Source organism: Ictidomys tridecemlineatus, chromosome 7 (genome assembly GCF_052094955.1).
Source record: "Ictidomys tridecemlineatus isolate mIctTri1 chromosome 7, mIctTri1.hap1, whole genome shotgun sequence".
Taxonomy (NCBI): domain Eukaryota; kingdom Metazoa; phylum Chordata; class Mammalia; order Rodentia; family Sciuridae; genus Ictidomys; species Ictidomys tridecemlineatus.
The window spans coordinates 37,859,860-37,887,178 of record NC_135483.1 but is presented as its reverse complement, the minus strand read 5'-3'; the positions used below and the strand labels follow the sequence as shown (position 1 = coordinate 37,887,178).

At 40.7% G+C, this 27,319-nt stretch overlaps 1 long non-coding RNA gene across 1 annotated transcript in view; it reads right to left on the bottom strand.

Annotated features, from left to right (window-relative positions):
• LOC120892715 (uncharacterized) overlaps nt 1-27,319 on the bottom strand; it is a 142,027-nt gene that overhangs the window by 7,904 nt on the left and 106,804 nt on the right. The window contains exon 2 of the long non-coding RNA XR_005737483.2: nt 20,133-20,197. This is a non-coding gene — a long non-coding RNA (uncharacterized LOC120892715). The remainder of the gene's footprint in view (nt 1-20,132; nt 20,198-27,319) is intronic.

Genomic DNA, 27,319 nt, shown 5'->3' with positions numbered 1-27,319 from the left:
TTATCTATATTGTAATGAGTAATGGACCACTTCAAAACTCCAACAATGAGACTGTATTTATGTATTAACTTGGAGAATCCACACCCATAACATGATATGGAACACAGAAAGGCAAAGGTTTTTGTTGTTGTTGTTGTTCTTGTTCTTTTTTATTGAAGAAGCAGATAGCCTTTGGTTTCACTCAGTTCAACACACAGATATTAAGCACCTCTTAGATCAAGCATAGCACTCACTACTTTTAGCAAATACTAAGGTGAAAAAGACCACGTTCAAACTTAAAGGACATGACTATGAAAAATGCTAATGCAAAGCAGAAGAAAACAATTTTCTTTTAAATAGAGGTAGATTCAAAGTTCTGTGCCAGCAAAGAGACCAGTCAATTAGCTTTGTTTGGGGGGAATATGAGCAGCTTTCACAGAAGAAAATGCATTTGAGATCTTTGAAAGGATGCGTAAACTTGTGGAGGAGACTGTAAGGGCAGAGAGAATAGTGAAAGCAAAAGCAAAAGCAGTATGTGGCTCTGTGAATTGCAACACAGATGGGACCAAAAACACAACAGAAGAGTGATCGAGGAAGTGAGCAAAGGGAGATGTGATCAGATGAAGGTTCTGGCCTCAAGAATTCAATGTCATGCTCTAGGAGTGGGAAGCTGTTGTGCATTTTTGTGCATAACGTGACATAATCAGATCTGTGCCCCAGGGGAAAAACACTGTAGTGTAAGGGGTGGAGTGGAGAAAGAAGAGAGGGGGCCAGTTAGGAAATTGCTTCAATAATGATTCACATAAATGGCACAAAGTCATGAACCACAGCATCCTCAAGGTCAAATATGAAGAGTTTGATGGAAGATAGGGCTAATACAACATGTGAGAAGTGGTGAAGGAGAACAGTTTAGGGCTCAAGAATGAGACTTTGGTGGGGTGGGATATGGGGAAACAGATCTCTCCAGGTACAGGCCTGGCCACCCAGGAATAGGAGGCAGTGCCAGGAACCAGGAAACCTGGCTTCTGGAACAGGCTGAAAAGGGAGATGTCATTGCAGAGCAAAATGAAACTGAAGAGATTCTGCAAAGCAGCTTTGGATCCCCCAAACAAAACTGAGTGACCTACTTTTAGTATTTTTCTTTTTAAACACAAGGTCTCTGATGCTAGTTAGCATCCTGGGATAGAGTTTCCCATCTATCCCCAAGGACTCAGTTCTCTGCTTCCTGGACAGAGCATCTGGACAGATCCTGAGTCTGAGCTATGAGCCTGAGACACAGTTGTGTTTAGGGGCACAGCACCCCTCCCTCCCTCCTAGGCCACATCACAGTGAGTGAGTGGAAGGGCATCTGGCCCCATGAACACACACCATCCGGCCACACTGGGATCATCTAGGACCAGACAGACATGAACAATCTGGTTTGTTCCTCCCTGTTGTTTTCTTCAGTTTCATTTTAAGTCTAGACAAAGCCAAATCTCATTTGGGTATCTCCAAGATCTCCAGAATGTGAATGCCAGAAGCCTCTATATCTTAAAGCCTCCCTAGTGGAGGCTTCTTTGATCCCTACAGAGGACTTTAATCATACAAAGATCTTGATCGCTTGATTAATTTCCATGTGCATAGAAGCCTATAACAAGCTTTTATTTTCATGGAGCAAAGACACTTTTGACAAATTCTGAATGGCCACTACCTTTGCAATTCACCACTATTTTACCTTAAGAGCCACCCCCCAACTCCAAGTTTTAAAGTAGAAGTTCTTAAAAATAAGTGCCTTTTTCATGTTTTTGTGTCTATCACACCATGATCGGTCACACACCCGGGCCCTCTGGCCCTTTCTCTGCTAAGCACCTAACCCACAGATGAGCTGGGAGCTAGCCAGCCCACAGCTGGGGAGGCTGGCTCCATATGCCTGTCCTTGGCAGCTGGGGATGGTGGATGCTATTCTGGAAGGCTGTGTTATAATAGCCTCAGTGTTTGAGGAGAACATGCCAGCAGAGGGCTAAACAAAGGGCCACTTGTATGAGCTGGACCGTGTTTGCTGCTGTTACTGTTACCTGGCTGCCCTGACTGTCGGATCCTCCAGCTCTTGTTTCATGCCCTTCTCTTTCCTCCTAAAGACTGCTTTAACATCATTGCCCTGGACACTGGTGCCTCTTCCAAACCCCTGCTGTTCTTACCATCAGGGCTGCTCAATCATACTCAGGACCACCAAGAACAATGACAGTCACCATAAATATAGCAACTCATTATTCGGCATGCTTCGTATATATTTGACAGACATAATCCTTACCACAACCCGGATATAGATTCCACTAGCAGACACATGTTCTAGAAGAGGAAACCAAGGCACAGAGAGCTCCACGGACTGGTACAATGTTCCACAGCCAGTAAGTATTGGCTCAAGCCCAGGACATCTGCTCCAGCTCTGGAGCATGTAACTGCCACCCTATACTTGTGAGTTTATGAAGCTCCATTCACATTCTCCATTCCACTCACCAACCCTAAGAGAGGAAAGGGGAGAACAAAAACTACCCTCTTATTGGTACCAAAATTCCCTAAACTCTGGGCAAGGTATAGATTGAAAAAAGACATGGAATAGACTGCCTCAATGCACCAGAGACCAAAACTAACTGGATAGGGTTAGGATAATGGGAAGAATCCCATTAATTAATTCTATCCAAATTTAACAAGGAAAATCCCCTCCACCTACTCCACACAGGAGCCTCTAATGGCTCTTGCTCCTCTCATTTCTCAGTGCATGACTTGAGCTACTCTCACCCCCACCCTAAACCTGTCCTGCTGCTCCTTCCACATAGAAGGTCTTCCTACTCTGTACCTTCTCTGTGGCTTCCTATCGACTCTATCTTCCAAAGAACCCTTTCACCATTATCTAGGAGAGCAGAAACTACTGCTTTCCCTATTTCACCTTTTTCTGTGCTGGGAAGCAGAAAATGGAAGTCTCGTGTTGTCTTTCAGGTTTGCAGATAAACATCCACAACACAGTGAGTCCACATATCAGGCTGTGATCAAATAAAAAATATATATTTGATCTCTGTACACCATCCTACTTTCCTGGACTCTGAACTAAAACACTTGGAAGTGATGTGTTTTGTGTATACTAATGAGATGGCTAGTGATTAGGAGTCCTAGATAGCCTCAGGATAGGAACTGGTTGCTATGGGAACCAGCCAGGTAATTAGAGGGTTGGAAATTTCAACTCCAAAACCCCCTACCCCTCTCCACTTGGGGAGAGAAGAGAGGCCAGAAGCTGCATTAATCATGAATGGCCCATGAAACCTCCATAAAAACCCAAAAGACAGGGTTCCAAGAACTTCTGAGTTTGGGAACACATCAGGGAAGGTAGTACATCCCAACTCCACCAAGACAGAAGCTTCTAAACTCAGGTCTTCCCAGCCATCTCTATATATAACCTCATCATTTGCAGTCTTTATTAAATCCTTTCTGAAGCATTGGTAAATGTTTCCCTGAACTCTGTAAGCCATCACAACAAGTGATCTGGCCCAAGAAGGGGTCATGGGAATCCCCAATTCATAGGTGGATGGTCAGAAGAACAGCCAACAACCTGTATTTGGGATTGGCAGCTGAAGTGGGGACAGTCCTGTGTGGCTGAGTTCTTGTTAGATCTGACACTAACTCAGGTTAACAGTGTCAGAACTGAATTAAATTGTAGGACATCCAGCTGGTGTAGGAGAATTGGCCAGTGAGGGAAAACCGCCAACCCTCCTGGTGTCAGTGAAGTACTGAGAGTAGCGTTGTCATCTACTCAGACCAAGTCCCTAAAGACCCTCCACAACCTCAGCACCCTGACTGACATTCTCTGGTTTGACCCAAGCTCTTTGATGAAATGGTACTGCCCCAACTACTGACACCGATGCATAGTCTCTGTACACAGAAGTCCTACAAGGATCTGTAGAGTCCTGGGATGGATCTGACAGGGAATTAACAGTGTTTCCAAGCAACCTAACCCCGTGAATCTCTATTTGCTCATCGAGGCCACCTTCAGAGAGACCTTCGTAACAACCCTGAGAAGCTCCATCCATTTCTACAGCTGTCGGGGCACAATTTCTGTTGGTAATTATTTCTAAACTAGTTTACATATCACATTCCCAAACACTATTCAAAGTATTTTTACCTATTATACACTAACTCATTTAATCCTCCGAACTCAATACTATCATCACCCCCATGTTACAAATGAGAACACCGAGTCACACAGAAAAAAAGGCTAAATAAACTTCCACAGTTGTAAGTGGCAGAATAAAGATTAAAACCCAGTCATTATACCCAGGTCTTATTATCGTCAATGCTTCTCTCTACTGTTACTGTGATCAAGTATGTAACAATCAACACCTCAGGTCCCTAAGACAAGATCAGCTCAAACTTCCGTCTACTCCCTAAGGAATGCCCTGTGAAAAGTTCTTGAGAGTTCTCAAGGGATCAAGTCACCTTTCAAAGCTCCTCTTAGTTATGGCCACCTCTGGCACTAAATGTGTGTCTCTGTCATTTCCCATAATTCCCATTCTTGACTCAAATCTCATGAATATTATTTTATCTCTACTCTGGCACTGATGCAATGTAGACATTCCTTCTCTTTCCTTAATTGTTTTTCAAACTACAGGCCCTGTCCATTGGTAGATCATAAGGTCAGTGTAGGCGGGTAACAGCATTTTTTAATTTATCTAGGAAATGTCAGCATTTATAGGAGGAATCCGGGCAATGTAAATGTTACAACAGATACTGTGGCCAATTGCTCCCACCAAGTGAGAGAGACAGTAGTGGGCATTTGATGCCCACAGTGCCTAGGAATACGTCATTTGCTCTTTTGCTCAATGTCATTGCATTTTACTTCTCAGATGATGATGGTCAATTTAAACCATTCTCATAATAGAAGGGTTCATTTGATGAACTTTAACTATATGTTATCATAATTTTCATTTTTTCCTGTCAGTAAAATTACAGAAACTTTCAATTGAGTTTTGGTCACAAATCTGTGAGATCTTTTCAGAAAGGACAGTATCTAGCAAGACATTTTTTGAGATTCTCAACAATTGTTACCTTTTCATTGAAACAGTATAAATTGCCCTTCAAATGGATTACTTTTTTGTGGGAGGACAAAAAATATGATGAAGTGAGAAATCCAGAAGCATTGGTGCAAATTCAATGCTGAATGGGGAAGTAAAAACTAATAATATTGTGCAACATGTCGATTCTAATCCATAAACTTGGACTTCATTTAAGTTTCATTCTAAAACACAAAATCATGGAAAGCTTTCATGATGAAGATTATTTGAAATAAAAGCTTGATCTAATGGCATGCAAAATCCTTTGAAAATTATAGAACCCAATGCATTTTTTTTGCAATTATATGTTTTTAATAAGTCCCTCAGTCTTTTGAAGTAAGGGGGGAGGACATAAATTATTGATATAATGTCTAATATAAGAGATAGTTCAATATATTAGTTGAAACTAACTCTGTAGTTAGTTTCTTGAGTTTGAATTCCAGAGTTTCCTGTTAGAGTCCATGAGAATTTCCATGTTACTTTACTCTCTGTGCCTTACTTGTAAAATAAAAATATTCTCTTACCTATAAAACAAAAATATTTCCTTATCTATAAAAAAATAATGAGCTAGGCACATGTCTATAAACTCCCAGCAACTTGGGAAACTGAGGCAGGAAGATTAAAAGTTCAAGGCCAGTTTAAGCAATAGAGAATCTGTCTCAAAACAAAAAAAAAAATGGACTGAGGATGTGACTCAGTGATAATGACCCCTGAATTCAACTAAAAAAAATGGATAAAGAAGTAAATTAAATTAATGATAATCAGTCTGTAGTGTTGTGAAGATAGTACACATACAGCCATGGCAAAGAGTTTGTACACAGGGAGTGCTATATGTAGCATTATATATAGGTGTTGGCTTTTGTATTTTTAGTCATGCTACAGTAGTAAATAAGTAAGCTTTATTCTCATATGTAACTGTTTATTGGGTGGCAAAAGGCAAAATGGAGCACATAACTCCTCAAAAAATAGTACTCTTTCTGTTCTTTCAGTATGTGTTGATATGGTTATGAAATTTTTAATGATAAATCTGCAAATAAAATTAAAACTCTTCCTCTTAGTGAAAACATAGTATCATTGTACATAATAAATATACAGGCTAATACAGATTTGGGGATCTAACTTTAGGGCACTGATCTTAAAAGAGAAGCAATACTTTAATTTGTTTATGTCAGATATGTGTAATAAGATAATTTATAGGGAGTTTGTATAATTTAAAATTAATCTCACACAACTGAACTATATATAGTTATAAAATTAGAAATGTATATTATTAAATAGTATAAAATAAACTAGAATGCTATAGGATAGTAAATATTACTGGAAAACTTGGAGGGATTAAATGCTACTAATAATATTTTCCTTTATGCAAGTTTTATGTCTCAGGGTATGGGAATTCAAAGATATTCTACCAAATCTCACAAATAGAAAAACACAGCCTACATGGTTAATTTTAATAAGGGAAGCTTACTGGATTGAATATCTATTTGCAATATTTTATTCAGAGATTAAATCTAATCATATCCACTTACCATATCATCCCATACTTTATTGGTCATTACAAGGGAAAGTGTTAAACAGGGTATGGGAACTCCAGAATGAGGGTTCATATTTTCTAGTTGAGAAGCAGCATCCTCTGGCAATTATTTAAATGATGATTTTTGTTCATAAACTTGGCATATTTGGCTCATATATTTAGTAGTTTTAATAAACTAAATTTGAAAACATAGAGGAAAAAAATCAACAAGATGCAACATAGGGATTTCCAAAGACTTTGGTAAAACTGAAGTAATCTCCCTATCTATTCATTGTTCCCAGTATTGTTACAACATATCAAAGAGAACGAGGGTAAAAAACACAGGCCAACTGAAAAGGAATTAAAGCTATTATTCTAGTTTCCCTCTACCCCAATTTTTTAATTTTTAAATTTCCAAAAGAGAAATTGAAACAGCATAGAAAAAAAATGCTTGGATTACAAATCTGTTTTCTTTTCCAAACCCTGATTCATAATTGAGCTTAACTTGGTGTTGTCCAAAGAAGAGAATAAATTATTGCAGTTTAGTAATTCACATTGAAAAATGATAATAAGACTTGTATCCATGTTTATCATTTTGGATTAAGATTGAATAAGAATTTTTATAGTTAAATGTGAAAAAAAATGGTCTTGCTATTATCACCATGGCAGCCCACTTAGGTGAATGAAATTTAAAACCTCAACCAGATTAAAACAAAGAAATAAATTTCAACAATTCACCAGATGTTTGAAAACCTGTCCACATGTGTCTTTAAAAAAATGAATTTATGAACATTTAAACACAACTATCGCATCATATCCTCTTTGCTTATTTGAAATTATACAATTTTTATTTATTTAAAACCGTTTCTGTGTTGCATTTAAGAATTATAAATACCATATTTCATTTTTCACTTTGTTTTTTTAACACAAAATAGGGGTAAGTATTGTTTCATGAAATAATATATATCTGTGTGCGTGCACACATGTGTTTGTGTGTGTATGTGTTCTGATCAAGAAAAAATGTATTCCAAAAATATTATCTTAATCAATCTTCTCAATCTTAGCCTAAACCATCCATGAAAATCAAAATTTTGCCAACATCCAAACAGATCTGGGACTCTGAGGGCTTACCTGGCCACAGCACAGAACTGTCAACTTGCAAATGCAATTTAACTGTGCTTATTTTTAAGTCATTTTAGCCTTCTTAGCTCACTTTTGGACCTCAGCCTCCTGCCATATGCTGGCTCCTCTCTTCAATGTTCTAAACATCCTTTTCATTATTTCCCAACCCATCTCCCCAGTTGCCCTTGGAAATTCCCAATTTATTTCATTCCAGGTTCAATCTTTCAGCTTTCCACAGCCAACTCCATGTCCACCTTCATATATCCAAAGCCACCTTCTTTCAGCTAAAGAAATTAGGCTCATTCCCTCTAGCAGTCTCCTCCTTTACAGTCTCAGGGTCCAAACCCATCTATCTACCCATCCCTGGGATTCTCCTTCAACATCAATCTTCTTGAGGATACCTCTTCCCAAATCCTTAGGCCTACCTGGCCCATCTTCCTTGCCTCAGCCCCTGCTACGAAATCCTTTTGTACTCATTAGTCTTGTGAACAAATCCATCAGTAGCCAGGACAGTTCTGAGAAATCCCTTTCCTTCTTCCACTGAGATCTGCAACTCTCCCCATGGGTGCTATCCCTTCCTCAGCCTCTCCCAACAATGGCACTATAAGTCACACCTCCTGAGCACTTACTCTCTCAGGCACTATGCCCAACTACAGAGGAGATTTGGTTAGCTCCTGCATTTTACCACAGAGACAGTTGAGCATTTCAGAAACAAGGTAATGTTCCCATCCATTCGACTGTAAGTGGGGCAGCTGGGATTTGGAAATGCCATCCCCTTGGTTTGATGGCCCACATTCATTGCTCTATCCTGGGCCTCTCCTGTGTTACATTCCACTCCTGCTACTCCTACCACACTCTAGAGAAATTGGAGCAAAGCAGGGGGAGAAGAGAAAGAAACTTGATCTTCTAAAAACTCCAGGAAGAAAGCAACTTGTTCACTGCAGCAGCCCCAGAACCATGAACACTAACTATAGCATATCCAGGGATTCAAAATTAATCTTAGAGTAAATGGATGAAATTTAAATTACTGCCTCTACCAGGAAATTTCTCAGCAGTAAGAGTAGCAATTAGGAGCCTGGTGTGGTGGCACACACCTGTAATCCCAGCAGCTCCAGAGGCTGAGGTAGGAGGACCATGAGTTCAAAGCCAGCCTCAGCAAAAACCAGGTGCTAAGCAACTCAGTAAGACCCTATCTCTAAGTAAAATACAAAACAGGGCTGGGGGTGTGGCTCAGTGGTGGAGTGCCCCTGAGTTCAATCCCTGGTGCCTGCCCCCCCCAAATAAAGAGTAGCAGTAAGGATCTTTACACATAGCTTACAGAGCACATCCATTACCTAATTCAAGCCTTACAATGGCCCCATGAGTTTGGAGTTATCATCTTTCCCATTTGATAAACACCTACTATGTATGCAATATCAGGACCTAAGCCTGGTGACACGAAGAAGTGTAGGCATTTTACCCATTTATTCATTTTTTTAATATGACATTGTATTTTATTAATGTTTTTCTTGAGAAATAATTGACAATTATATTTTTAAATGTGGTTTTTAATGAGTTTTGGCATATTTGGCATATGTATACCTTCATGAAGTCATCATCATAATCAATATAGTGGACATTTAATCACCCCCAAATTTCCTCATTCCCCTTTGTATTTATTTTAGTCACCCTTCACCATCCCACCCAAGTCACTGTGTAACCATTGAGGTGTTTTCTATCACCATATACACGTAAATAGATGTTGAAGAACATTCTCTTTTTATTTAGCTTCTTTCACTACATGTAAATATTCTGGGATAAAGCCATCTTGTGTCATGCGTCAATCATTCATTTCTTTCTATTGCTGAATACTATCCTATTGCATGGATGTAACACAGTTGTTTTGTTTCTTATATTTTAATGGGTCATTGGGTTGCTAAAAGTTTGCAAATATTACAAATAAAACTGCTATGAAGATTTATATATAAAAATCACTTGCCTGTTTTATTTTCTTTTTCATTGATTTTTTTTAAAATGACAGTAGAATTCATTACAATTCTTATTACACATATATATCACAATTTTTCATATCTCTGTATATAAAATATGTTGACACCCAATTCGTGTCTTCATACATGTACTTTGGATAATGATGTCTATCACATTCTTCCATCCTTGCTAATCCCCTGCCCACTCCTTTTCCCTCCCACCCCTCTGCCCTATCTAGAATTCATCTATTCCTCCCATGCTCCCTATCCCTATCTCTCCTTATATCAGATAAAACATTCAGCATTTATTTTGGGAGGATTAGCTAACTTCACTTAGCTTTATCTTCTCCATCCATTTACCTACAAATGCCATGATTTAATTCTCTTTTATTGCTGAGTAAAATTCCATTGTGTATATATGCCACATTTTTTTTATCCATTCATCCACTGAAGGGCATCTAGGTTAGCTCCACAGTTTAGCTATTGTGAATTGTGCTGCTACTCAAAATGGATCAAGGACTTAAGAATTAAACCAGAGACTCTGTGACTAATAGAAGAAAAAGTAGGGCCTAATCTTCATCATGTGGGATTAGTCCCCAACTTCCTTAATAAGACTCCTATAATGCAAGAAAAACCAAGAATCAATAAATGGGATGGAATCAAACTAAAAAGTTTCTTCTCAGCAAAAGAAACAATCTGTGAGGTGAACAGAGAGCCTACATCCTGGGAGAAAATGTTTACCCCTCTCACATCAGATAGAGCACTAATCTCTAGGGTATATAAAGAACTCAAAAAGCTAAGCACTAAAAATAATAATAATAATAATAACCCAATCAATAAATGGGCCAAGGACCTGAAAAGACACTTCTCAGAAGAGGATATACAATCAATCAACAAATATATGAAAAAAAATGCTCAGCATCTCTAGCAATTAGAGAAGTGCAAATCAGAAACTACTCTAAGATATCATCTCACTCCACGCAGAATGGCAGCTATTGTGAAGACAAACAACAATAAGTGTTGGTGAGGATGTAGGGGAAAAGGCACACTTGTACATTGCTGGTGGGACTGCAATTGGTGTAGCCAATATGGAAAGCAGTACAGAAATTCCTTGGAAAGCTGGGAATGGAACTACCATTTGACCCAACTATTCCTCTTCTCCATCTATACCCAAAAAACAGCATACTCCAGGGACACACCCATTTATTCATTTATTTATTCATCCATTCAATAATTAATTATTTATTGGGCACCTGATACATTCTAGAGACACTGTTCTAGTAATATGATAAATAATATAAATTCTTTGCCTTCATGGAGTTTTAGGGTTAGTGGAAAAGGCAAAAAAAATGGATAAGAAAATATATTCTTAACGAAATGGAAAAACAAATGCTACTTAAAAGCATAAAGGAAGAGAAAACTGTCTCTTCATCTAGAGTGGCAATATTTGAATAGAGCCCAGAGTGATATGAACAGGAGGGAAAACCAAGCCTCTACTTGGATGGAGGGGGGGGAAGCAGTGCATCGGCACAAGTGTTTACAAGGCTCTCTTTCAGAACAGCCAAGAACGAGCACAACTGGAGTGCAGTCTGATGGAGGGCAAGAGTTGGAAGGCTGCAACCATGCTACCAGCCCACAAGATGGCTTCAAACAACTAAATGAGAGCACTTCCTCTTAGCACTTTGTTTCAGCCACCAGAAAACTGCCTGGAGTAGAGACCCTGGGGATGTGCATAGCATCATTTGTACAACCTTAAGGGTGGCCCTGAGAAGGAAATGAGATTGGAGGGAAGTTCCTGCAGGAGATAGCAACCTGGGAGTCATCAGCCTCTAGATGGGCTTGAAAGCTGAGTGCCAGGTAATAAGAGACCCAGGAAGTGAGCAGCTAAAGAGAAGAGACTCCAAACAGAGCCCAGGCCTAGTCGTACTGGAGATCAGAAGAAAGGATCCATCTCGCAAAACTAGGAAGGAATGCCCACAAGCCAGGTGAAGGCTGCCTCAAGAAGGAAGAAGTCATGATCGCATGCTGCTCCCAAGTTGTGGTAAGGATTCCCCTGGATGATCACTGAAGACATGGAGTTTGGGTGGAACAATGAGGACCAAAACCTACTGGGAGTCCATCAAAGAGAAAACAAAAAGTGAGTAATGGAGAAAATCTCCTCTTATAAGGATAAAACAAAATAGGCCTAAGGAAGATATGAGTTTAAAAAATAGAATTACTCTCATAGTCTTAAATATCACCAGAACAATACAGTAGAGAGGGATGAGGGGGTAAATGAGAAAACAAGGAGAATTATAGGAGTCAAGGGTTGGAATAGGTGAATAGGGATGGAATCCAGTGTACAGTGGAAAGTCAGCCTCAGGTCAGAGCAAACACTTCTCATTCAAATAACAAAGGTAGGTTAAGCCAAGGGACAGAGGTGAGAAGGATCATAGATCTGGGAGTTGAAGCCAAACAAAATCTCTTCCAATTGCTCTAATGTCTTCAGTGAAGTAAGAAGCAAGGCTCTGAGTAGTGGGGACAGAGGATAGGCAGTCTGAGGAAACAGAAGAGTGAAATGGTTCTCTAAAAGATGGAGAATGGATAAAAAAAAAAAAGGTGATTGAAGAAACTCTGCAGGCAGGACTGAGAGTCCCCTTCAAGTCTGTGGGCCTGAATTCAAAGTAAGACCAGTCAACAAGGTCATATGCTCTTCACAAGTCAACGCATAGCTGTTTGGCTGCATGTGTGGGATAATCAGAGTGGGACTTAACCAGGATTGGGGTTTTGCCACACGTACAAAGAAAGTACAGAGGAACAAGGAGTTGAATGGCATGGAGAAAAATGAGTGCAGAGCAGTCTGAAATCTCCGCTGGATAGGGAAAAAAGAGAAAGTGAAAAGAATAAGATATATTGGTGGTCCTAGAGGAGTCAAAGAATTTTTGGAGTTGGGATGCCAGAGAGACTGGATTGAATAAAAGGAAATGACGGTGAGAAAGCATGCAAATTGAAGTGGAGTGGAGATGCTAAGGCGGTGAGGGAATGGGTAATGTGAAGTTTAGGGTATGACCAAGGAGAAAAATTAGGATGAGATCTTTGCAACTGAGAGGCCAAGTATTGGATGAATCATCTACATAGATATTCAAAATACTGAAAAACATGATGAGTGGTGGTGAGATGACTGAAATCTAGGTGCTAAAATTATCAATAAATGAGGGCATGAGGAGGAGGAAGGTAGATGATGCAAAAGGAAGGGTAGGATGTGGTAGAGCCCCATGGCTTGTGTTTCAGAAGTGCTGGAGTGCAGTGGTTGTGGGAAGAACAAAGGCCTGGAAGCATCAGAAGCAAGGAGGAGACCTCTCCTGCCTCCAGGCCCAAGATAGGAAGAAGGCAGGAGAGCCCACGCCCTTGAGTGGGTGGCAAGAAGATGAAGAAAATGTTCAGGAAATAATGTGAGACTTTGGGGTGGCGGGGCTGGGGGTGTTCTGATGAGAGTCCAGGAATCCAAAAAGCAGTGTGGATAGATTTAGAGGGAAGAGGAAAGACAGAAAAGAAGCTACAAAGGCCTGATGAGGAAAAGTGACATGGGATGACCTGGGATGTTGGGTCACTTGTGGCATCAGAGATAAACAGGCCATGCTGTGGAGAGGGCATCCTGGGAAATGGATCCCAACGGATGGTTATTGTCATCACGGTGACTTGAGGGCTAGCCTGAGAGTTCTGAGTCAGGAGAACTGAGGGAAAAGAACTGGCAATCTTTACAGGAGCACACATTGAAACCAAGGTGTTCATTTCTGATCTGATTTATTCAGTTGTTCTTGTTCCCAAATTTTCCTTATGGTCCAGGTCCTGACTTCCTGGCATGGTTGAGTCAGTGTGATCCTCTGAACATTCTGCTACTTGGATCCACTTCCAAATATGAGCTCATCTCTGTACCAGTGCAATGTGTCTCTTTAAATCCATGTAAAATAAACAGACTCCGGAAATAAATATTTGGGGGATAGTTCTGGTTGCATTCTGCCAAACCTGGCTCAAATACTAAGGGCCTTTCATAGCATGAGCAGTAAATAAAACTACCTGAGCTTTTTATTTTCAGTGAAAACACCCAGACACATCCTCCCCATAGACAAACACATGGGAAAGAAAACATGAAATGAGGGAATATAACTGGAGCCAGAAGCCATGGTGTTAGTATTTTTCCCCCTGAAGAATATGGCCATCCCAAATCATGTTTTTTCACACTTCTCTATGCTGAAACAAGCAAAGCTTGCCTCTGAGATGTAATTCATCCCCTTGTTAGCTGAAGAATCGTTTCCCAAGCTTGAAGACCAGGTTCAAATGCAGTCTCCCTTTAGAATCCTCTTTCTTCTCTGGCTAAATCATTGTTGCTCCAATATGTTCCCAGGTTTCTTTTTGGTTTGTTATAATCTGCCCCTTCAGGTCAACTCATCTAGCACTACTCTGGCTCCTTTCTTAAGTTCTGGGTCACCTAATCCTTCCCTTTCTCTACTCACCCCTCACCACAATTAACTTGCTGGCTCACATCTTCTTATCTCTCGGGCTTCTGCTTACAAATCTCTTTCCCTGACCCCTTATTTAGGGTAGGTCCTCCCTGTTGCTCTTTATCTGTTCCCTGTTTGTTTCCTTTAAGCCTTGATCAAAATTGACCATTATTTCCTACTCCCTTTTCCAGATAAGCACACAGCCACATTTCAGCCTTCTCCACTTTCCTTTCTGATCTTCTGCAAATACTTCTCCTATTTCACTGATAAATCCAGAGATAGATACCAGGTAGAAATGAAAGAACCATTGCCAATCTATTTTCTGTCATCCAAACTGCATTTTCCCCCTGAAACTGAGTTTTACCTTTTCTTTTTCCATATCAATAACTAAATGTATCAGATCATTGTTCACTGTAAGCCCTGTGTTTCTGAGTATAATTTCAGCCTACCATGACACTGGTGGAGGGACCCCCAGCTGCTGGCCCTCCGTGAGACCTAAGGAGAAAGAGCTGTTTCTGACTTCCTCTCTCTCTGAGCCAGGACCCTGTGGTAGCTCTTTCTGCTCTGGATCTCCTGAAACAAAGACCTGAGATTTGTGCGGAGCCTAAAGACAGGGTAAGTTCCTCCAAGGATTCTAAATCCTCCATCCTCTACTTCATGAAGCATCAAGAAGAATCTTCTTGAAATGCAAATCTGATCAGATCTTTCCTCTGCTTATAAACCCCTTCAAGGACTTCCCTTGCTGTCAGGATGAAATCCAGACCTCTTGATGAACGTTGAGTGACACTGAATGGTTTGAACCCCTGATCATCTCTATAGTTTCAACTTATATTTCTTGGGATCTTTGAAGGCCCCACAAATAGTACCCTTTTCCCACTCAAGTTCTGACCAATGGAGAAATAGGATAAAGGACTAAGTAGATGGTAACTATGATCTGCTTAGAGATCACGGCAGGTGGGAGGGATGTAGCTTGAATCTGTGCACTGGTGTGCTTACATGATCTGGGCCCCAGAGTTAGCCAGACTTTCCTGTCCTTGGAAAGGCATGCTGCTCCAGGGGGCTACTTTCCCCATGCACAGAGCTCTCCCTGCAGGGCCAGAGGAATCTCAAGCTCCCTGCAGGCAGTTCCTTCCCCTGAAAAAAAGGAAGACATTGAGCTATATCTGCCCACTATACATACCACTCATACTCTACCCCAAGGAAGGTGAGTGAATGAGAGGGTGAAAGAGGCCCCAACTATGGCTATTGCAAATGAAGTTTCCTCCACATGGAAAAACATCAGAAGAGGGGATCAGGGCCCCTCTACACAGCCCTCACTCACTTCTTCATGCTGGCCACCTTGCCTCCTTTTAGTTCCTCATGCTCACCTCCTTCCAACTACAGGGCCATTGAATATAGTGTCCCTCTATTGGAATGTTCTTCCCTCACCCTTGACCCAGTTAAGTCCTGCTGATCCCTCAGCTCCCAGCTGGGACATCATATCCTTGGGAAAAACTCTCCCCACCCCCATTGCCCATTGCTACTACAAGATCAATCTACCATACCCCTGTCCTTCATAAGACTTGTCACAATTGTATCCAATCGTGTGTGCCTGCTTAATTGACATCTTCCCAACTAGTCTGTAAGCTTCAAGAGGGCAGAGCCTGCCATGGGGCTTGACACATATAAGCATTTGATAAATATTTGCTGAATGACATGAATGAATTAATGAACAAATGCATCTTGGATAGAAGAAATAATACATGTGCACAGGCACAAATACACACATGCATGCATGCAAGCCAGGGACTTCCTAGAGGGAGCTACTAAAGTCCAGGTGGTCCCTTATTCTCAAGGATGCTGCTACAACCAGCCAAGTTTCTGCATTCACAGTTGCACTCTTTTCCTTGGAAATAAGGAAATCTGCCTGCAACAAGATTAACAGGGAGCACTTTCAGAATCAACACTCTAGGGGAGAGAAAGAAGCAGGAGTACCCAGGGAGAGCAACTGAATACAGTCATAACAGAGGCCTCCATGGAACCCATGGGATCTTTGAAGTTGGAAAGACACAGACATCTCTAAAACCAAGGTAGGGGTCTGCCCTTTGTAACCCTGTTGATTGGTCATTGGATGCAGGTTGTTCTTGAGAGAGGGGTATAGTCTTGGGTGAGGTGTTTCTGTTCTCCTGAGGACAATTTTCAGAAAAGAACTCATCCGAGATCTATTAGCTGCCAACATTCCCAGCAACTGAGGAAGGAGTACTCAGCCCTGAAAAAGGAAGATATGGGTGGAGCACAGTAACATCCACTACAAAGACCCACTCATGACCTGATTCCCATATCATGCATGGGATTGACCTCTGTTTAGAGATTCTTGTTCATTAGTTGCTAAGTCACTTATCCAACAAAACTTCCTATAGAGTGACCACTGAGCTTTGTCATATCTATAAAAAATATCTAGGTTCTCCACAAGAGTTTATCTAAGAGTTCAGGAAGGACACTAATCATAAGACCTACCAGCTAGGCATTATCCCTGAGCCAGACATGATACTAAGTACTTTTGGGACTTATTTAATCCTTACATCACTCTGTGAGATTGATCATTTTATCCCCCTTTTACAAATGCAGAAAATGACTTGCCCAGGATCTCATAGTTCATAAGCAGCAAACTTAGGCCTGACTCCCCAGTTCCTGCCCTAAAACAATGTCTTCTAACTGTTGTCTCTGAGAACAGAAACTTCCTCCCACATTGTGTTTGTTGGGAATGCATGAAACTGCAAGTAACAGAAATTTTAACTTATAGTGGCAGAACGAATCAAGATTTAATTTCTACCTATTACAAGACATCTGGAGGTAGCCCACCACTGGGGTTGGTTTAGTGGATGGAGTATGTTGGGCTTAATGTCTCTGCAAGGGTCTTGGCCTTGTCCACGTTCTTGTCGCCTCATGGTTACAAAGAAGAGGAGTTGAACCTCTAGATACCACATCCATATTTAAGACAAGAAGCATGGAAATAAGTAGCATTAATGATGACTTTCTCTTCCTTTTTATCAAGAAAAAAAATAAAAATTTCCCAGAAACCATCCCCATGCCTCTTGTGTCTCATTAGCAAGAATTCTCATGTGGCCACTTTCACCCAAAGGAGACCAGGAAAGCATGTATTCAGCCTTTTGTTCGCTTTGTCGTAGCAGAAGGCAAGGTTTCTGGAGATAGAAACTCAATTGGCCAATCAGTCATATGAACCCCAACCACCTCAATCATCAGCCTGCTTTACAATCATTGTATGTGTAAGTGATGGTCTCCCTTTTAAGTCAAGCAGCAAAGACAGAAACTCCTTCTAATTTGTGTTTGTATCTCCAAAGTTTTGTGATATAGTTAAGTAGGTGGTCCATAAATACATGGTTTATAGAATTAAAGAACTTGTTCCGTAGCTCCTGCTCCACTGCAGACCTATAGGGAAGAGACCACAATGGGCCCTTTATCTAGTCATGGGAAGAATGTGCCTTTGGAATTTTCCAATGTGTGTAGGTTTCTGAACTAGGGTCATTCTTCAGAGCATTCTTAAGAAGTCCTAGAGTACAGGTCTAAGGAAAGGTGTAAGGAATTGTAGGGAAGCCTGACAAATTTTCATGCAGCCCAAGGTCTTTAATTAATAGAAATAACACAAGAGGCCTAATTCTATCCAATAGTTTCTCATGGTTAGGAATGGTCTTAAGAAAGTCACTTTACACATTTCAAGGCCCAATGTTCCCATCCTACTAAGGATAGTTCCTTAGAATTAGAAGGGACATTAATCTCACTTTTGTAAAGATTAGGAAATTGGGTTCCCTGAGGGAAAATGACTGACACAGTTTTCCCAGCTATAAATTAAATGGAGTTGTCTGAATGAGCATTTACAGAAGCACAAGAAAGAACCATGACCAACCACCTCACAAACTGCCACACTCTACTATTGGGTGGCTTATAATGACCTAAAAGAAGCTCAGAACACCTCTAGGCTGAGGCCTTACAGCATCCTCCCTGAATCAAACTTAAGAATGGCCTTTTCTGATATCCAAGGAGTTAGATTATATTGAGCTACATGTGTCCTGAAAGAATGTAATTCCTATGGATGTCAACAACAGCAGACAGGCCAGCAAGACTAAGTATCAAAGATTTTCTTCAGGCAATTTACTGAGCCTTTTAATTAGTCCTGGCAAAGTTCTGGGCTTGTCATAGCCACTCTGCTTCCTGTACCCCTTAGGTCTAAATCAGTGGTGCCCACTACCAACAAAGGCATTAACTGAGAGGGCATTATCCACTGGGAAAATACAAAAGGTCAAAAAGTCTCCCCAAATTCTAAATAAATTTGTATTTCACTCATCAAAACAAGTTCTATAGCTTGATGCAGTGGTATGTGAACATAGTCCCAGCTACTCGATAGGCAGGAGGATTACATAAGCTCATGAGAACATTCTGGGTAATGTAACCAGACCACATCTTTAAAAAATAGTAAATAAATAAAAACAAGTTCTACATATTTTTTCAAACTGTAATTTTTAGAGTAGGAATACTTGTAATTCATTGGATCTAGAAAATCAAATGCTGGGAATCACTATTATAACAGTCAACAAATATAGTCAGCCTTCCATATCCATGAGTTCTACCTCCACAGATTCAACCAATCTTGCATCAAAAGTATTGGGGGGGGGGAAATTGTGCCCATATGAACATGCATAGACTTTTTTATTGTCATTATTCACTAATCAATACAAATAACAATTACATTTCATTTACATTGTACTAGGTATCTAGTAATCTACATATTATTTAAAACATATGGGAGGATATGCATAGAGTATATAAAAATATTATACCCTTTCATATAGGGTACTTGAACATCTGCAAATTTTTATACTGTGAGGGATCCTGGAAACAATTCCCCATGGATACTAAGAGTCAGCTATAATTAGTGTGCATTTCTATGAAGATGCATAATGGAGACAAAATAGTATGGCAAACAGAAAAGTAGATGGGAATTATGAAACCTGGCAGACATCCTCCATTACAACTATATGCTATTGGGCAATTCATTGCCTCTCAAGGTCCTTAAGATTTCCTTAAGGAAGTGGTTCTCAGCATCAGTTGCACAAGGGAAATAACTTGGTTCTACACACAAATATCCTGATTTAATTGGCCTAGGTATGGCCTAAACATGGAGATTCTTTATGCCCCAAATGATTCCTGTATACAACCATACTGAGAACCACTATTGCAAGGTGAAGGAGTTATGCAAGATAAGGTACAGCACATACTAACCCATCATCATCCCTCACAGCCCTCCTCTCACACACCCACTGCAGACATCATTATTGATAGGGAGAGTTGGGGGCTCCTCCTGCTAAGCCCAGCTATTGTCTCACTCTCCTCAACAGGACATCCATATAACCACCACCAATGGTCCATCACTGGCACAAGGGATAGGATCTTTTTACCATTCTTAGATTTGAGAGGTTGCATCTCTAAAATTCTTTGAGGCTGAGATTTCCTCTTTAGAGGAAAAAGGGTAGTGAGCTCATATGCTAACTCATGGAACATTAGGTGTTTCTTTGTTGATGTTTGGACATGCCACAGTGATAACACTGATGAGTGAGGAGGTACCCAGATTGAGGAACTAATCCGTGCTTATCCTGAAACTTGGCCAGTAAGTCATGTTCTACCTTCTGGAAGTCAAGGACTTTAAGGATTTACTGTGATAGTTTTAATAACCAAAGCCACCACATGCCTTCCACAGAAATTGGCTTTTCAAATGGCAGAATATCTAATCCACTCACAATAGAAAAATAATAACAATGATATGGCTGCACTCAAGTGTGTCTGAGGTACCTAAGTGAAACAACTTTCTAAGTTTGGAATTGTATTTCCTGGGGAAAATTTGGGTGTGGGGTTTTGTTGATTTTGTTTCTGGAGGAGAGGGTATGGATCATAAATGAATTTACTGCTGAGCAGATAAACAAGGGAAAGGTTTTACCTTCAGCTGCAGCATCTCACTTTGTCTTTCGGTATTCCCAGGGTATCAATACAAATAAAATATACCTGTAACAAATTATAATAATTTAATACATACACAAATAAATAAATGGTACTTTATGAAGTGACTTCTGATCAATACCTTATAATTCCTGGTAACTTATAACTATAGCTTTAAGTTATTCATTGAGCAATGAAAAAACTGTTGGCTCTCTCATTCTAAAGATCTGTAGCCCTTTTAAGACAGAAGTTTCTTTAAGAGCAGAGATTCTCAATATCCAGGTGTCAGAAATACCTCTGGAGGTAATTTCAGACCCAGTGTCTTTCCAGGTTTGATTTATTTCAAGGAAATAAAAACAGAACCAGTCAATACACCTTCCCACTAGCACACACCAAGGAAGTATCAAAACCACTCAAACACTCAGTACACTAGTTCTCAACTTTGGCTATGAGTTGCCTATGAAGCTTTGAAAGATATTAATGTCTAGTTCCCACCCTAAACCTTGGTGTAATTTGTCTTGAGGGCAGCCTGGGTGTCCGGAGTTTTAAAGTTGCCACCAGAAACTTAATGTACACCCAAAGTCAAGCACTGCAGCCTCAGTGAAACATCGCCCACATTAAAAGGAGGGATAGCTACATAGATGAGAACATGAAGTTTACCCCTTGTCTTTAGCTATTCATGCCCAGTGTTATTTGGCTGGACTAAGAATTGGGAACCAGGAGGTAGGGAATTCTGGGAGAAGACTGATAAAAAAGGAGCAAACCCATCCATAATGAACAAAAGCCACATCTCAAAGAGACAAACCCTTCACTGAGACTATTCTGGAAGGAAGCAAAGGAACTGGGTTATGGCATTTGAGAAGCAATACACAGATCCATCAGGGTCAGAAAAGATAACTTTCCCCATCTGCTCATTCATTCTGCTAAAGAGGATCCCCAAATGGGAGACAGATCCTACTCCTATAGTGAGATCAGGCAACTGCAATGAAAGAAATGAATGGGAAATTCTGGGAACTGATGATCAGCCTATTTGTTTATATTTTGCTCCTGGAACAGAGAGACCTTTGAATGTTTTCTCTGCTCAAAGCGTCTGTTTTCCACATGTCCCAAGTGCAAATAAAAGGGAAAAGAAAAAACAAAATGGACTTTTAAGAAGTACGGGCCATAAAGCCTATTGGTCAAACATCCCCTTTGCCTGGTGCCAGACATTTACCTTTCATGTAGTCACAGCAGCTTAGCGTGAAAAACACTGGCCTATAAAGATCACTTTATGGTTAACAGTCCCAAAGGCAACCTTGTTGGAATAATTTCACCATCATCTGGGAGCTGTGTTTTCCAGCCCAGCACTAAGTTAATTTAAAATAAATGACCACTTCAGTGTCTTTGTGCTATATAAGATGGGGAGTGATTTCAAGGGAAAGGTAGATGCTTAACGGAGCAGGAAAATATATACTGAACTCACACCTGTTTTATACAAAAATTCTGGGCTTTATACAGATGTATCATTAAGTTGCAAATATAAGAGCCGAGTTCTTGCTCTGCAAACAATCCCAGATTGTGAAAGCCTTCGAGAATTTTCTTGACTTGAAAATGCATTTAATGATCTGTAAAGGGCAAAAGAAAAAATGTGGAATTCCACCTCAAATAATAATTCCCATGTTCAACACAGGGAAATAATGTATCGGTAATCATTAGGCTTTGTGTTTGTCTACATTCTCTCCAAGGAGGTTACATGATTCTATAGCAGAGAATCACCTCAAATAAATAGTTGCTCCCTAAGTTAGCTCTTTAGCTCAGCGAGAGGTTCTTCTGTTTATGCTTCTCTTTTCCTCATTTTTTCACATCTCCTGTTAGATCCCAGCTTCAGCTGAGTATAAAGCGCTGACTTTTTTTTTTTAAACTTTCTCTCCCTTAATTGATTCTTTCTTCCATGCAACATATATGTATTGGCTCTCCTTACTGTCAGGGAAAAATTCAGAATAATCTTTATTGATCTGAACTGGAAACAACCCAAATATTCCATCATTGGACCTGATTCTGACCCCTTTTCAGGTCCTGAAAGCCTCCAGAGTGCCACTTGCCCGGTTTACCACTGTGGCCATATCTCTCGGGCAACCTGTTGGGCCAAATGCAATTCAATGCAGTGTGACTTTTCCTTTGTCTTTTCTTCATTGGGTTTGCCCCTAATTCTTGCCATTTCTCTCTATATAACATCAGTAAAATCAATCCATGCTTCTCCATTCAAACCTACACTTCTAGCTGGAAGGGCAGGTCAACCTATATTCACCCTGACATGTGAGCAGTGAATGACTTGGTGACCCTCTAACCCAAAATTCCTTAAATATTTGTTCAACATTTATTATGGAAGTAAAGAGAAAAACTGGTTTTTATTAATGAAATTTTATACTTTTCTATATTCAGTAACGAGGGATTAATAACTATGGTCTTTAGAACCAGAAAATATCTCAGAAAGAAACTGAACCATGTAAAGATCTGAGCAAAAAAGATAAAGCACTTATTCTCAACAAAAAGTATCATGTTGTATTACTGTTTCAAAATATCCAATCACTACAAATACCAACTTCCTACAATTCTCCATAGAAACTCGTCTCAGGGTCGATGGTACAGACAGCCAGAACACGCAACTTACATGTTCATGTATGTTGTAAAGATACTCAAACATGGTAGAGAGGAACATGTCTTTAATTTCAACACTAGCACATTTCCTACTTTAGTGGGAGGAGAATTAATTTATATTTAGCCAGTTATGGAAGACATCATCTGGAAGACTGAGTTCATCTGCACTATATTTCCAGAATGTTCTCATTTACATATTGGCATCTGGATAGCTTCCCAACCAGCAACTCCCTGAACTTAGCTCTGTCCTTAGCCCAAGGTCTGCTCATATTACATGAGGACTGCTACTGATTCTTCATCATTCACTTCTACTAATGAACAGAAGTTCCAGCCTCCATTTTCTCTCCCTTCAAGTAAATTCTAGTTAATCTGGTTTACCTGGTCCTGACTGCCATTCAGTCACTGAAATCCAAAATAGATTCCCTATGCTTCCGACAGTTTGTAAAGGAGGTTGTAAAGAAAACCCAGGCTCCCTGAACTAATGCACCTACCACACCTAGGGGATGTTTCTCTGGATGTGCAGTCTGGGCTTCCACAGCTACAAGCAGCAGAAAGGAGCGATCTCTGAAGGTACCTCCTGGCTCCACCTCGCCCCCTGCCCCAGGGAGATATTCGCCACTCCAAGTGATTTTTTTCAGTAGAAGCTGGTGCCGTTAAGTACCCTGCACACCAAAGTGAAAGGCGAATTATGCTAATGAAATAATAATTTCACCCATTATATGTGTATCTTGGGAGAAGAAATCATTTCCTCTTTTTAAAAGTGAGGCAAATCCATTAAGGGCCTCTCTGTGATGAGCCTACTTAGAAATAGGTCACTTGCCTCCAAAGCACAAGGGAAGACTGTGCTGCATGAATGCCCAAGAGCACACATTCTGGCCAGGACAACAAGAAGAGAATTGAGACCTAATCCTGCCTCTGACAGCTGACTGATCACCCGTGGACAGCCGCTTAGCTCCTTGAGGCCATTTCCTTATTTGTAAAAGAAGAAGAAAAATTGCAGTCAATCTGCTACACTCTAGGATAGTCAGAAATAAAAGATGTACATAATATATATAATGGGGCTGGGATTGTGGCTCAGCGGTAGAGCGCTGGCCTAGCATAATATATATAAAACATGTTTATATAGATGTATATAATAAACTCTGTTTTCCATATCCTACCACATTTCAGATGGGATGTCAATAAGTGAATTAAAATTAATTCTCTTTCAATCTGATCAATCTGAGGGAAAATCATTCACCTTTACTGCAAAAAGAAATGCCAAAACTGGTGGTTTTACTGAAAAGAATGTGTGTGTGTGTGTGTGTGTGTGTGTGTGTACACACACACACATGCACATGTGTGAATTTATGCTATTAAGAAACTTGCAGAAAACCTATCATGACAGCATTAACTTGTTGATTTAAAATATCTATCCAATACACTGTTTTTCACTTTTTAAGAGAAGTTCTAACATGCCCAATTTCATCCTAATTTATTTCCCAGTTTACTCAGGCATTAACCTTACACCTCATCCTGCTTCTGCTGCTGAGACCCTTTACCAACATCCCTTCTTCCCAACTCCTCTTTTTCCCCACCCCCCCTCCACCATGGTTAAGGGAAGGACACAGGGCTGGCAGGCAGCATGGTTCCCTCAGGCCAAGGCTACCTCTGCCCATCTCCCACAGGAGAGATGGATTTTCTAGCCTGATTAGTACAGCCAGAAGACATTCTTGGGATATTCTGTTATTTGGGAAGGAAGGAACAGTAACTGTGCCTTAAAGCAAGAACCCTAAGCTCTGATCCTCTCTGGGCCTGCTCTGCCTTTGTGTGCTCAGGAGCCTGGCTGCCCCCAAGGGCACAACAGTCATCCTTACTCTCTTCTATGCCAAGAACTGAGGTGGAGAGGGAGATCAAGGACCCCACAAGGCTCAGAAATCATTCTCTCACTGTGTGAATTTGTACCTTCTCTATTCCTGACACATTCCCAGCCACTTGCCTCCAAACAGCAACCAGGCCTCCTACGCCTTTTGTGGAGAAGCATATTAGAGTAGTAGTTATGGGATCAGGCTTTGGGCCCCAACTGCCTGACCATCCACTTACCGCTTTTGTTACCTCAACAATGTCTTCTCCATGTTTCAGTTTTCTCACCTGAAAAGTTGGTAGATGAATCATTGTGCTCCATTTAGAACAGTTCCTAGCACATAATAAGTAGCCCTTACGTGTTAACTCCTATTCTCATTAGTACCACTCTTTACTATTCTCTTTGAACCCATGTTGCTGGGTAGGAAAGATGGCTTAGGGTGAAAAGCAGCCTCTCCTCTCTTTTCTACACATCCTTCCTTGCAACTATATGACATGTTACATTCTCAGACTGACACGTAACTTCTCTTTCCTCAATGTCCTTCCTCTATGCAGCAGCCAGAGGGCAGTGTGATCCATGGTCTGCATTTGGGGGTACTGAGAAGATATCACATAGGCCCCCAAACCAAAAACTGCATGAGCTACACCACACTTCACCAAACCTCCTCTTGGGTTTCAGTGGGCACTCTATTAACAAAGAGGTTCTTTGTTCCCATTAATCTATCACTTTTTTCAAAAACTTTATGTGTCAGGGTGAGGGCAGTTATTTTGGGGGTCAGAATTAACCATTCCTAGGTCTCTGGTCCTAAAACCATCCCAAAGGCAGCAAATACACAGCTTTATCCATCATGCGCAAGGCACAGAGTATCTAGATCTAGATCCTGGGCACACAAAAGTGAGCCAGGCTCATCCTTACCTTTGAGAAGCTTATAATCTAACAGATGAGATCATTTCTCTACAGAGTGGTTCTCAAATACTGGTTAAAACCAGAACTCCCTAGAGGGTTTGTTAAAACACATATGGTTGGGTCCTGACCTCAGTTTCAGATTCACTGGGCTTGGGTGCTGAGCATGTGGGTTTCTAAGCAGCTTCCAGGTAAGGTGATGCTACTGGGACGAAAGCCACAGGTCAGCTGTGTTACAGGAAGGCAGAGAACACCAGAGAGCACAGATAAATCTGTTCTGCTACAGAATACCATGGCAGCACAGATAGGTGCACCAAAATTATCCAGGGGCCAGGCTAGGAAGGGGCCCCCTAAACCTGATCCTCCCTGCCAAGGGCTCTCAGAATCACCCCTGCCCAGAAAAGTCCATCACTTTATACTAGTTACTCTGTCTAGACTACCTTTATCCTACCTCTTAACCTCCCTGCTATCCTTGGGGCATCCAAATTATCCTCAGGTGAACCCACAAAAAGCTCAGCTGTTAATGCAGGAATGTTCAAAGGTGGGGCATAACCACAGGAAGTAGGGGACAGAAGGCATGCCCTTGGAGATTATATTTTGTCCCTGGCTCCTCTCTCACTTTCTCTGCTTCCTGGATGTCTTAAGGTGAGCAGCTGTCCTCCACCATACCCTTCCACCATGATGTTCTGCCTCACTGCAGGCCTAGAGCAATGGAGTTGCTGAGACCTCTGAAACCATGGGACCATTACAAACTTTTCTTCTTCTAAGTTGTTCTTATTGGATGTTTTGTTCACAGCAAGAAAAAGCTGCCTAATTCACCAGGCAGGGCTATCCAAATTGTTTCCTGGAGGACATGGTCCTACACAGGGTCCTAAAGATTAAGTAGGGATTAGCCAAATCGGAGCGGCTTCTGAGCCTGGTGCTCAGACAAGTGGTCTGAACTGGAATTGAAAGTTTGGCAGTCATCTATCTTCAGAATGACTTGGACTATGGAAATATGTAATTTATTGGCCTTTGACAAAGAGCTAGTCCAATGCCAACTGTGTCATGAAAGGGCCTGGAAACCACAGACTTGGTTAGCCAGGGTGTGGTGGGTCCTTTCAGATAATTCAGGATCTTTGGTCCATAAAAGCCATGACCCAGTGTGAGAATAAACCAGCAATCAGAACAAGGACAGATATAATAATCAGATAAAGAAATGCATCAGGGGGATAAAAAATAGAAAGCTTAAAAGGAAATAGCTTTATAGAAGAGACTTGTGAAAAAATAACAACTGGGAATTGCAATAGACCTAACATGGAGGGGTGACACAGCTTTAGAGAAAAAGTGTGGCCTTTAACATAAATCTGCGTTCAAGTACCTGGTAATAACTAGAATACAATTGGCATACCATGATGGTTGATAAATTAATTGATCTATAAAAATATTTTCATATTCTATGAATTTGGTGGCCTGGGGGATCACCATGCATCTACCCTTTAGTGGGATGGTTCGATTCTCAGCACCGCATACAAGTAAATGAATAAAATAAAGGTCCATCAACAACTGAAAATATATACAAAATTTAAAAAAAAACATTTTGAGATCTGTCTGTGGAGCCACAGGAAAGAATAAATCACTCTGAGAAGTAGTTAAGAAGTTTTGGAGGAACAAGAAGTTAGACACATCCTGGTGCCTCCCTCCTCCCCCAACCTCTTCCATCATCACATCCAGAACCAGAGCAAAAGCTCCAGGGCAAGTAGAGGGCATGCTGAGGCCAATATGGAGAGAAACAAGGGAACACCAGCATGGGAAGATGGCTTTCC